This window comes from Schistocerca americana, chromosome 8 (genome assembly GCF_021461395.2).
Source record: "Schistocerca americana isolate TAMUIC-IGC-003095 chromosome 8, iqSchAmer2.1, whole genome shotgun sequence".
In the NCBI taxonomy this organism is placed as follows: domain Eukaryota; kingdom Metazoa; phylum Arthropoda; class Insecta; order Orthoptera; family Acrididae; genus Schistocerca; species Schistocerca americana.
This window is the reverse complement of record NC_060126.1, coordinates 247,498,960-247,513,306: the sequence shown is the minus strand read 5'-3', so window position 1 is coordinate 247,513,306 and position 14,347 is coordinate 247,498,960.

The following is a 14,347-nucleotide window of genomic DNA, read 5'->3' as shown; positions in this document are numbered from 1 at the left end:
TTCTCAACTGCGAATACATTCATATACGGATGATATTAGTCTCCACGACACAAGAAAGAATTGAAAATTCAATGATTTACGAAATGCTATCATTTAGCGCACCCCTTCTTTCATTATCATATTTGGCATCAAAGTATCAAGTCCTCACATGCTCACATCTCCCCGGACATCCCTCCCTCCTCCCCCTCCCACCCCCCTCGCATAGGTGATGGTTTCTCTCTGCACCGGCACCTGATATTCAGTAACACATTTACAGCTATTCATCCACATTTTCATGACGGAGCACATGTATCCGATATCTCGGTATACTGTCCTTCAGTTTGAGAGCGGCGGTTGGGAAATAACTGTACTGTTTATGGAGCACAAGCCAGAAACACATCCTGTAACGAGCGTGTCCCAACACACTCTCTTTTTTAACTACAACGACCGCGCTTTCAGAGGGAGCGTGGCATCGATATGTTCAGTAGTTAGCACTATGACTCTACGCTTACAGTATCAACATTAAACGAAGAATGGTCACAGCTGTTATCGACAGTGGGGCTAATCCGAGTGTTATTTGTGCTTATGTACTTCTTGATACAGAAGAAAACGGTGTCCGATCTCATGAGTAGGTGTAGTGCAGTCAATCGGAGGAACACATGGCAAAGGCAAGTAAATTGCAAGCCCGTAAGGAGTTGGAATTGAATGGCAAAATAATGGAGCATATTTTTGGTAGTTGGAGATTTGTTGCTCGACTGTATTTTGGAAAGTTAATTTTTACAAAAGAAGGACGCACACATCGACTTCTCGAGCTTCAGTAAAAGATCTAAGTTGAGGGAGAACTACGTGAGACAAATTTAGCAAGATCCGTAACAGCCCACGGAACGTTCTGTGATGAGATTAAATTACATATAGTGTGTACCCAGTATAGCTCACCACAGAAGGCCACACTGATTTAGGTTTCAGTGGTTTCCCTAAATTGCTTGAGGCAAATGCGAGGATGGTTCTTAATACAAGGGTGTTGGACCTGTCCCTCCCGTTCTTGCTAAACTAGACATGTCAATATTTAAATGTATGTACATACAGAGTGTCACAAAATGGTATGGCCAAATGTCCGGCAAAATTCCTCATGCGTAGAGGAAGAAAATATATTTTGTGGGTATGGGTCCGGAAAGGCTTTGTTACTATGTTTGAGCTCAGTTTCTACAACTCTTCAACACATTAATCATGAGAACTACACAATAAAAGAACGTATCAGCACAGTATGAAACATTTTCCTAATGAAATATAAAAAATTTCCTCCGTTAGCAAGGTACAAGCATGAACCTGCCATCCCATTGAACATCTGATGCGATGATGTACCAATGGAGGACTGTACATTGTCTCACAGTCTTCAGTCTTTCACAATACGGCACGAAGACTCAGTGCATCTTTCAAATGGCTGGGCGAAAGAATTGGCCAAAGAACTGTTCCACCTCCATCTATCCATGTGTCACGGAATCTGTTATTGGGCAGTCTATGAACGTTAACACAGAAATGAGGAAGAGCCCCATCGTGCATGAATTACATGTTTTGACACACGCACGTATGCACACGTTCTAGAACAGGTAGAGTATTCTCTAAGAAGGTTAGGTTCTCCGTTGAGCCTGGTGGAAGAATATGAAGCCCTTACAAAAAGTCACCAACAATGATGGCCCAAATGTTAACAGAAAATCTTTGTTGATGACGTGACTGCAGAATTTCAGGAGGGTTCTCAAAAGCCTGTAGTAAGGAATAGGAATGGACTCAAAATTGAACGTCGTAGGAGACCTTTCGTGGTTCTTTTGTTGCCACTAAAATTTATTTTCCTTCATATATTGATGTAATTATTGGGCACAGATTTTTGCATTTTGTTTGTTAAGTATAATTCAGACTGGTTGTGTCTCCTGTGGTCAATGTGGCTATGAAGAGAAACTGAGCCCTAACAGGAGCGTAAAGAATTTCCAGGCTCATGATCAAATAACACATTTTATTCCTCTGCATGTAAGGAATCTTTCCTGACAGTTTGGTTATAACTTTTTGTTACGCACTGTACATGGATTACGTTATTTTTGTTGTTCTTGAGATATGATACTACGGAATGAACAATATTCATGTAAAAGTGATTCATGGATGAATAAAACAACTAATACCAAAACTACTACTTCTCCAAGGCAGAACAGGCTAAATTTAAAGTAATGGATCAGACAGAAAGCAAAGTAAATGAATCAGTATTATTTAAATACCACATGCAAGTAAAAATCAAAAGATAATAACTATCTGAATGTTTTCGAGCAATTGCCCAATGTAATTAAGAAATATTAACGTCCTTGAGAGAAGTCCTATAAACCGTACTGTTTCCAAACTTACCCAACATCCGAATTCAAGAGATCGGATATAAAATTAAGTTTACGTGTACATTAGGCTGGTGGAAGAAGAGTAGAAGTACTTTTAAATGAAAAGTAGCACTAGGTCAAGTATAATGTTGAAGCTATAACTATTTTACAGAATCACACAAAGATATAAATCATAGTGACAGTTATACAGAAATAGGATATGCTTCATACCAGAATATACGGCATTGTTCGCATACTGCATGCTGGAGTATATTTACAACAGGTAGTGATAAAATTTTAATCATCATTTCGAAAAAAAATTAAATTAGGTATTTTCATTTTTTGTTTATTTGCTGGTGTACACTGTTGAAAGGTGACAAGTCCTTTGGTCTCGCCTTTCTTTCACCTAACTCGTTACAGTTAAGGACCATAAGCGGAGTAGAGCCCACGTGTCACATTAAGGTGACACTGTGAGCGTTTAAAAGAACAGTAGAGACGACTGACACTGATTATGCATGGTGTCGATTGTAATGTAATTTCGCATGCAGTATTTAGAAGTGAAGGAGTTAAGTACATGTTGTAAGCATGTCTATCTCATGGACAGCTAAGGTGCTGTTGTGTGAGGTATGGTTACCAGAATGCCAACATTACTGTTGGCAATTTAGAGAATGCGAGCGACCGAACTCAGGAGCATGGAGTGACGGGCCAGGAGTCTTGGTCACCACTTACTCGCTGCGAGAGGCACCGTGATGAACTGGCGTTAAGCAGCTCGGGGTTTGCCAGATCCATGCATGTTTCAATGGGACAGAGGACACTGTTGTGCAAAGGACGATGCCTTAGCTTTTATTACTTCTTTTACGAGTTGCAACGGAACGGCATGCTAGTAATCGATCCCTGTAGAGGAAAGAGCATGTCTTGGCTTCCACAGGTAGCCCTGACAATGTTTCTCCGCGGGCCTTCCTGAGAACGTCTTATCGGATTGTGAAAAGCGTCTTCCTTCGGTCGCTGTAATGGGTCAACGTGGCGTGAAGTCTACTGTACAGGCATTCTGAAAACCGGCAAAGTGTTTGAGATTCACTTCGGTTTCCAAGCCAGTGTTCCTATGGAAAGGGTGAATCTTTGTCGTGATTGGTAAGCTGACTGTGACGTCAAGACGTATACCAGAAGGCACCTGTTTGATGCCGCGATAGAGTAAGGAAAAGTGCAGAAGGATCTGCCTATTTATCGGAGGGAGGCAGTACCGTGTATTAAACATGTTATTGGCGGAAAGGACTGATCATTCTATGCCATTGGCGGATTGTGCTTTTGAACGAGTTGCACAAGGAGCGTTTGTTTTTTGAAAAGAGGAGAAAGGAGAAGGGGCAGTGTGTCGAGGGACGATTGAAAGAAAGGACAGTTATGATGACTGCCGCCGTGAGAGCCACAATCAGGTGGATGATGATGATGATGATGTTGGTTAGTGGGACGCTCAACATCGAGGTCATCAGTGCCTGTACAAGTTTACAATCTTTCCAATTCCAACCTCACCTCTTCCCGAATGATGATGAGGTGATGAGGACAACACAAAAACCCAATCCAAGGGCGGAGAAAATACCCGACCCGCCCGTGAACCGTACTCGGGACCCCACGATCCAACGCTAGCCATTAGACCACGAGCTGCGAACATAACCAGATGGAGGTGTAATTGCCATGTGGTAGCTGCACAGGCCATTATATGCATTTTGTGTTAGGTGCGAGGTGACTATGGTAGATTTTCGGTTTGTTGCCACTAGGCAAATTTGAGCGAATGTTTTGACCGAGAGCCTTGGTTCATGTAGCATTATAGTTCCGTATTTTGTTTGGAGATGCCTAATCAAACAGCTGCAGTCATAGCTCGCCATATTTACGGCGCACTGGTATGAAGTTTGCCATTCACAGTCTCTGTTAATTCAGTGAAAATAGCGTTATTCACATTTTAATTGTTAACCATGGTGTAGGGCTATCTATTCCTGACATTGTCAACTGCACTGCAGTTCTGTAACTAAGAGTTATTTATGTTTATTCATCGAATATCACCTTTATGTTTTCCAACAATAAATTTACTTAATCATGTTGAACACGTATCACTTCAGTCCATTATAAATTCTTGGTGTACAGTACATTGAAATGCTCCCGCGACAGTACCGTCGTACACCGCTAGAGGAGCCAAATGAAATGACACAGCCCATTGGTCGTGTCGCCAACAATTAAACGTTCATAGCAGCCGCACACTGTCCCATCGATTCTTGGCAATTTGTCTGGCATCAAAGATTGTATTACACACACAAAAAAATTACGGCTCACGATGACGGGGTTATGTAAACTGGCTGCAAATAGATGGGTGAATGTGCGACGATGCAGTGCAATTTAGGTCTGCAGCTGACACGGACAGCAAACAGGGGACGTTTACACAGAAGTCAGCATTTGAGGAATGACGCATAGTTGGGCTCAAAGGAGGTGGTTGGAGTAATCAGAGAATCACTCACTTTTCAATAAGAGCGGTGCCACTATTTGAAAATGTTGGCAGGACTGGATGAACCATGTCCAAACACAGAGTCGAGAAGGAAGCGCTCGACCAAGAGACACAACAGAACGTACAGACCGAGCAATCTTTAGAGAGGCACTCACTGCCCCACATTCATCATTATCATAGATTCGACGTGCAACTGGTGCTTCAGTGACCATAGGAACAGTTAACAGACAACTCACAGAAGAGGGGATGTGCTCACGGCGCTTCTTGTTCTATCTGCCATTGACCTCTGTACACCAACAAGCAACAAGCTCTTTTGCAGTGATATCGGGAACATTCGGCATTGAATATCATTAACTGGAGTAGAAATGTCATCAGTGATGAGTCCCGCTTCGAACTGAGTCCTGACGACCAAAGAAGACGGTCCTGACAGCGGTGGGAGACCAACTTGACTGTCGCCCGCCATTGGCCTCATAAGCAGAAGTGATGGTTTCAGGCGTCGTTTAATTCCATAGCAGGACCACTTTGGTTGTCACCCGTGGCACCTTTACAGCCCAGCGGTACGTCTAAGACCCCTTTTGTTCCCATTCATGACAAACCACCATTATAGAAGAAAAATACCCTCCTGCCCCCCTGCACACGGCTACAGTTTCTACTGCTTTTTTCGTGCTTGCCAAATCCTACCTTTACCAGCAGTTCAGCCTGAATTCTCTCCAACTGAGAGAGTTTGAAGCATTACGAGCAGTTCCTTGCTTACAACTCGAGATTTTCTAGATGTGACACGCCAATTGGACAGATTCAAAATGGCTCTGAGCACTATGGGACTTAACTGCTGTGGTCATCAGTCCCCTAGAACTTAGAACTACTTAGACCTAACTAACCTAATGACATCACAAACACCCATGCCCGAGGCAGAATTCGAACCTGCGACCGCAGCAGTTGCGCGGTTCCACACTGTAGCGCCTAGAACCGCTCGGTCACTCTGGCAGGCAATTGGACAGAATTTGGCACTATGTACCTCAGGAGAACATACAACAACTCTACAGATTTCAATCAATGCCAGGCCGGCGGGGACGGCGGTGGAACAACGTGTTATTGACTTGCTCAGTTTGTCAAGCTCTTTGTCTTGAATAAATCATTAACTTGTACTGAAGTGGTAATCATTTGTATCTCTGTGCAAGTACATCACAACTCCACGCATCTGTAAGCATTCTATCTTTGTACACAAGTTCATTGCAAGACAGTTTTGAAGCTTCATTTATGCCGTTACATGCGTTCTAACACTTTAGCTGCCGCAGGTCAAATTTGACAGTTAGGTTTTGAAATTAACAACATTCCTGAGATATTTTTTCCCCTTATTTTAGCGGAGTCACATGCCAGCGTTACGTTCGTATAACATCAGGTGAAGAAACGGGTCATTGACATTGTAACATAAAAGCTAAGCTCACTCTAGTATTTAATCGTCATTCGAGTGGCTCTTATAAAGTACGCCTGGCGAGGAGTTAACATGGCTGATTTGTTGATTCGCTCATTAAACATCACGTTTATGGGTGCTTCAGATTTAGCACTGAGATGCTTCAAACTGGGAACTGGAGCGCAGCATTACGACTCAGGTCGTTACCGTTTTACTGCTTTCAGACCCGGCGCAGGCGAACCCAGCGCGTTCATCGATGACGTCCGTAACACGAAAGAATGTATTCCACGGACACCCTTCTTGTGGGATATAGTTCACTATTTTGTTAACTAGGCTAGACCCACAAGATTATCACTGAGGAAACCATATGGTTGCTGAATTTATTGATGTCTAGAAAGCCTAAGATAAAACTCTGCGTTGCAACCTAGGTAACATATGGCGTGCAGAGTACCAGCCCACGAATAAGAGCTGATAAAAAAATAAACTAGCAGCTGGACGCGGTACTTCGTTTCAAATGAGAGAGCATCGTTAGCAGTGCAAGTAACTTCCAGCACATGTCGTAAAAGTAAGAAAGCGTGATGCGTATAGTAGCAGTTATTTAGTTAACAGTTTGCATGTTCCATGGGTCATCAACTTGGCTCCATGCCGTGGAATAATTCAGTTGTACAATAGTAAATATCAACATGATAACCACATGCATCATTATCTCAAGCTATGTTTTTTTCTTCTTTTATGTTTGTAATGTGTCTATGTTTCCACTCAAATGAATTGTAAGAAAGTCCTCACTGAACGACGTATAGTCTTTTCTCATATCAGCATGAATTATAGAGCTGTAGGCATAAACTTGGATTTTAAAAAGAGAGAAATTGTAGTTTCCTCTTATGGTACTTCAGTTCTGCAACAGACAAATGAAACTCTGTTTCACTCGCAAAAATTCGGTAAGTAGTTTCGGGGAAATTACAGGTTTGATAATTTAGATTGTCTGTGTTTCACACATCAAAATATTCAAGTTTTATTGTTAAGTTTACTAATTTATTCGTAGTAGCTCATACATAGAAAGCATAATCATGCGCTGGTGTGATATCGGTATAAAAGCATAGAGCTAAGGAAACTTTGTCCATTCACCCCTACGCCCGTCCTTCCTTCCTACCCACACAACATTTACTGGGAGCTGACACCTTGAGAATTGCCGGACGTGTTGTCATCGTCATTACATTAGCACCAGCCACATAGTCATCGTCTGTAACTTATTTTGAACCATTTAAAGGAATTAATACTCTTTTATTGTAATCTGTTAAGTGTTAAATAACTACACGATTATATTTTAGCATTATTTGGCTAACCCCGCCCCCCCCCCCCCCCCGCCTCTCATCCGATAGGGGAGGGAACAGGGGGGAGGGATGATATTCTCAGTAAAGATAATAAAAGTAGCTTTGAATTATGCCTGGCCACTATTTCAAATCCACTGTTAGTCTCGATTCGCTCTACCAATCATAGGCAAGACAGTTCCACACGTCACCAACTTCATCATAAGACTACGCCTTAAACAGTCCCAGAAAGAGTTCAAGTAAACAGCTTAGTACACTAGCTGATTAGCAGGCATTTTCTGGTTACAAACTGTATCAGTCACTTTCAGTCCGCAGCTCGTGGTCGTGCGGTAGCGTTCTCGCTTCCCACGCCCGGGTTCCCGGGTTCGATTCCCGGCGGGGTCAGGGATTTTCTCTGCCTCGTGATGACTGGGTGTTGTATGATGTCCTTAGGTTAGTTAGGATTAAGTAGTTCTACGTTCTAGGGGACTGATGACCATAGATGTTAAGTCCCATAGCGCTCAGAGCCATTTGAACCATTTGAAAGTCACTTTCAATTAATTTTATGTCACACCGTTCCAGTACACTAGTTTTTCCAGAAAGTACGTGGCATGTGCACCAACTTAAATTGAAATTGCTTTACACATTTCATACTGAGCTTTTCATACCACCCCTTCCAATCCTAGCCCCATCTCCATCCCCATGGACATGCCCATCTCTATAGGTCAGATGCCATGAGGACTGTTAACATTCAACCTAGCAATCGTGAAAACTATGTGTTGGGCACTAACATGTCGCTTTAGACTATTTTTATCTCATCTCTCTGCCACCCCATTACAAACCCCCTCGAAAGCCTTAATATTGAAACATCTCCAACATTGTGTAACATTACACATTTGCAGGTGAGTTAATCGGCCGTCTAGAATTCGTATGGAGGTAAATGAATTTGTTGGTGAAGCTATACGGACCCAGAGCCGAGGGCACGCTGCAGATGGTCCATCTAAGCAACCAGTACTGGAAAGCTAGGCACAAATATGTGCAGTGTGGCTGGAAATGGAGAAAATGCGAGTGAGGGGAGCGGTATAGAGGTCGTTCGGTTAGCAGAGAGCAGAATGCACCAGTAACGGAGGACTTTCAGACAATATGAAAAATGACTTCTTACAAGCACGTATAAACTCGACAAAAGCAAATATGAATACATCTGTGGTCTCATATAAATGGGATGCATCCAAAAGCACAACAACATTTTCATTATATTTAAAACTGTAGGAGTTAATATTTTTAGTGTGAAAAAACCTTCTCACAACGAACCTTAGAATTAACAACTTTTAAATACTCCATACTATTTCAACAAACGATATCTTAGATGTCTGTATAAAACAGTAGCTATCACTGATGAAATCCACTAATCTGTATCCATATTATTTATTGATTTATGACATGTTTTATATCTTCTTTATCATGCAAATGTCTGTCAGAACATTGTATTCTCTACAATAACACAGCAATTGAATGCAGCATGAATGCCGCATACCTTGTCATACCTTTGTAGTTATTCAATGAATATTTTACTATTTTGCCAGTAAATTTATTTATATTTTGATTACAAGTGCTATTAAACACCAATATAATTTATGAGTGGCCAACTCGGTGTGTTAGCTGCAGAGGTGTGGAAAATATTTTTAAAAAAGGATGTAATAACAAAATCTTTTAAATTTTTATATTTGAAATACAAAATACTAAAAACATTTTTGATTTAATATTTAAATACAAGATACATATTTTATTAAAATACAGCGCTATAATAATTTTTTATTTCTAAATAACTAGTTTCTCAAACAATTCATTTTTAACTTTCCTTCTATGACGCCTCATGATCATTCTCCCAAACGAAAAAAAAAACGTTCTCCTGGCGCAAAGCTTGGTAAACAAGTATTACACTTTACGAAAATTTTCCTTACTGACAGATATTTATTTACTGAATCGTAATTACTGTCACTATCTTTCAAAAACTGCAGTCTCTTTAATTTAGTGAAAGTGTTTGTGTTGTCACTTGTTGCTGAGGAATGCGAATGTTCCACAAACACATAATAGTGATTTTTCTCCCTCTTATTTTTAGTAACACTTTATGATTGCTGTTCTGCTTTTTATTACCCTTACTTTTTATTTTCCCAACAGAGGTCCATAGAATATTTTTGCTTCCTTCTAAGCTTCTTATAGCTTCTACAATCGGTTTCAAGCAGTTTACGTACTCTATAAGATAGTACATTCCATTGTCTCTGAGATAGGGCAATTCCAATTTTCTTAATGCTTCATGTAAATTTTCTAGTGCGAACACAGTTATAGTACGGATTCCATCTTGTTGTACATGAATAAGTAATGGATTTTCCAATAGATCAAGGTATGTCTCACATGCTTTTGGAGGCCTAGATCACTGATTACAATCTGTTTGGCATTTAGCTAAGGCCGCATCATGCAGCTTTTTGCAAGGGTTATTTTGCCTTGTAACTTGATCAATATCTTTTGCAGCTATCAAATGCAGTGCGTGAGTTACACATCTCTAATGACAAGAAAGGAGATACTTGTCAAGATCATCAGATGCCTCTGGAAAAACTAATGGAAGCAAGTAGTCATTATCATCATTATGTACAGCTCTGTTAACTTTTCCTAAATTCTGTAAATTCCTTAATCATGTTTAATCCATTATCAGTAATAGTTTTCAAAATTTTAGACAATTTTAGATCGTATTCTGAATATATGCAAGAAACACGCTCAGAAACTTTGTCATAAGTGTAAGAAGCTTCAAACATATTCCAAGCTAGTGCAGCACTTTGTCTTGTAAGCGTACTGTAATCAGTTCAACAAACTGTAACTCATAGATAGCTTCTTCTGGATGATGACCAAATTTCAGCGGTAGTAGACACAAAATCAGCAGTCTACAAAGCTACCTTAGTTATTTCCTTTGATTTCTTAAATTTTTCGGTAATTTTATTCCCGCAAGTTTCATCACACATAATTTCTGGAGGTCTTGATAACTGCTAAGCACTTTTAGTCGGAGTTTTAAATGATTCGTTTTCAATTACTGATGTTGGGCTCATGTTGTTAATTGAAAAATCAACAGCACGTTGATCTAAATTAGCTAACTTCAGCGTATCATTTGTCGGTGTGATTCATTTCTTTTTCTTTGAACAAGTAGACAAGTGAGTAATATCACTCAAATGGCTCGGAGCACTAAGGGACTTAACATCTGAGGTCATCAGTCCCCTAGAACTTAGAACTACTTAAACCTAACTAACCTAAGGACATCACACACATCCATGCCCGAGGCAGGATTCGAACCTGCGACCGTAGCAGTCACGCGGTTCCGGACTGAAGAGCCTTCAACCGCTCGGCCACCGCAGCCGGCTAGTGATATCATTATTTCATGTTTTCTTTTCTTTCTAAGTGCAGGTTGCAGCTTTTCATAATCAGTCAAAAGGCTAGCGTGTTCTTTTGTCTGGAGACAGTTCGATGATGTTATTCTGGTCCATGGTTCAAAAATGGTTCAAATGGCTCTGAGCACTATGGGACTTAACAACTATGGTCATCAGTCCCCTAGAACTTAGAACTACTTAAACCTAACTAACATAAGGACAGCACACAACACCCAGTCATCACGAGGCAGAGAAAATCCCTGACACCGCCGGGAATCGAACCCGGGACCCCGTGCGTGGGAAGCGAGAACGCTACCGCACGACCACAAGCTGCGGACACTGGTCCATGAAAGAAAGGATAAACAATCTAGAAAACCAACTTTTGCATTATAATCGAAGGTATATTTGGTACTTTACAGTAGTGTGCATTTACTTTAATATCTTTAAAAAATTTATAGTGACATGAAAACTACCTTTCAACGTTTTTAAATATTTTATGCAAACTGCAGACACATTTACCTCACTTCCAGCCTCCTTTTTAGCTTCTATACAATAATGCTTCAGTATTAATGGCAAATTTGTGCCCATCCTGTTATAAGTATAAGTATTAAAATGTTGTATTCTGTCAGGGCCCCACAAGCCAGGCCATCCTGACACATTAATTATGACAAGATGCAATCATCTGTGTCATTACTGCTGCTTTGTATAAATGTAAACAATACTATAGGTAATCATATCAGTTTTGTGAAGAATATAATGGTGTTTCATCTAGTTTTGTCTTTTATTTCTGGCTAGAATAGCAATTTAATGTTAATGTGCGCAGTAACTGTTGTAGCAGTCCTTGTTACAGTATGCTTAAGAGTTTGCATGAGGAATATGAGAGACGTGAAATACAAATTTAGTCAAAGTGTCACTCCTTGAAATGAAACATAGTTGTAAACAATCCACCGATTACAGTAATTAAAAAGCAATTAGAAATCTAAAAAACTATATGTATTTAATCAGCTATTAAACAGGACAATGTCAATTGCGCCCATGTCGCGTAGTTTAAACAGTTTACCCGTACGTGTTATACACAGACATTGCGTGATCTTCTTGTGACTAAACTTTTCGTTCCACCATTTCATTGAACACTGAAAAAAAAAATTACCTTACGGTAGACGCGAATTCCTAATCTTACGTTTATCACTCCGTTACTATAAATACACCACGAAGACTTCTCTTTAGATTGTGAGATTTGTGTGTGAGTTGCGTGTGTGTGTGTGTGTGTGTGTGTGTGTGTATGTTGTCTGTTTTTGACAAAGGCCTTATTGGCCGAAAGCCAACTTCTCAACAGTCTTTTGGTTGTACGTTTCTGGTGCTCACCATCTCTGCTATATGGTGAGTAGTAACTACCCTTTTCATAATATTGTTATTCTAAATTGTGTTATTTTTAGATTTTCCGATCGAGTGAGAGAAATAATTATTAACATTTCATTTTCAAAGGAGAATATTTAAGTTGACGTATTAATGTCCAGCTAATTTTCTTTCTAGTTTGGTGAAAAATAGATAAATCGCGACTCAGTTGTGTAGTGATGTGTATGACATAGATGTTGGTGGAACTGCTGTAAATTTTGGCTTCATCAAATTCCAGCATATTAACACATTTTACAACAGTAGAGACTGAGCGAGGAACTTCCCAGTGTTTCCAGTTGCAGCTGGTGAGGTAGCTGGTCGCCAGAAGAACGGATCCTCGTAGAGGAAAACCCGCGGCAAATCTTGTAAAATGCTTTTGACATGAAATTTCATTCCTCATTCGGTCCCACTTATTGTCACATAGTGCAAGTCGCACATTGGAAGTTGATTAATTACTAACGATAAATATCCAAATTACTCAAGTAATTGTAATGTAACTAATTTTTCAAGGTAAAAATATCATTGAGCGTATAACGGCAATTTTCCTAAAAGCAGCAGAAATGATGGTGTCTATTGCTTTGTATGCCCAGGAACATACCGCCAGAGCTGAATCGAAATCTGATTCATTAGTAATTTATTTATTGTTGTAAGAGACAATAATCAGTGCGAAACGTATTGATTTAGTCAGCTAACACGATGAAACATATTTTCAAACCAGCTAGAGAATCAACATATTTTTCATAATACTCTACTTTTGCACTAGGTACAAGCCATAAGGAACAAATCAAAGCAACGCTTTGATATGGTTATTAAAAAAAGACAATTACAATAAGTAAAAGACAGTTTCAGTTTGTGGGGCTTATTGATTTAATTTCCACATAGAATTGGTTTCCACATTGAAGGCACAAATTTACTAACACAGAACTTACTTGAGGCCACTTCAGAGAGACCTTCAACGATCACATGAAGCATACAGTACACTAGCAGGACTTGATTTACAATAGATGCTTTGACGGCAAAGTGAGAAAAATGTTGTGAAGTACTTTGTATTTTCTAAATCATTTTAAAATACATTTCAAAAAGTATCTTGCAAAAAGTACAAAATACCTTCACTAAAAAGGTATTGCAAATACAAAATACAAATATGTATACTTTTAGTTAAATAACGTCACATCGCTGGTTATCTGACACCACTATTGAAAAAAGAAAAAGCGAAAAGTCAGAAACACATGGATAATTTTTAAACAATATTTGATGAAAATTTGTTGTCATTTAACATGGGCGCACTGCCGCAAGAATACGAACTTATTTATGAACAATCCTTTATTTCTGATTATTGTGCATGTTCTGGGTGAAACCAAATGCTTAAAAAAATTCTTTATTTAAATAGTATAGTGATAAATTAGGTTAGTGTGGTAAGTTGTGAAGTTGAGTCGTGTCATGTCCATGTAACATAAGAACGATGTATTTTTGGTTAGGATGGCATTCAGCCAGTGGAGAAGTAGTCAGTGGCGGAATACCCCTGGAGTCAAGTGCAGAGAGACTTCTCAAGTAATGCACTCAGGGAAGCGATTCAGGGCACTTTCCGTTTGGGTCTTCAGTGGAACTTTATGTCAAGTTCTGGAACAAGCCACGCCTGCCTGTTGCATCACGTGGTATTTGATCGTGGAGAAGAGTGATTTTGGGCTGTGAACGGCCACCACGACACTCTAACGTTTCCGATCCCATTACAGAATTGAGAATAGACAGAGTGTGAGTTTCTACTTCTTTACCTCATGTGTGTTAATTTGTAAATCATTTTGTTGAACCCTGAACGGTTTTAAGCTGGTGAATATTTCGTGTATTGTGTTCAAAAAATGGATTTACTTTTCGCTCCTCTTGGGTGGTTATTTAGCTGGGGGATTCAGCTACCGTTCTCGTAACGCTCTCAACACAACTTTACTGCATTTGTTAAGATTATTTTCTGTTTATATTTCAAATGGATGGCGTAGGACCAC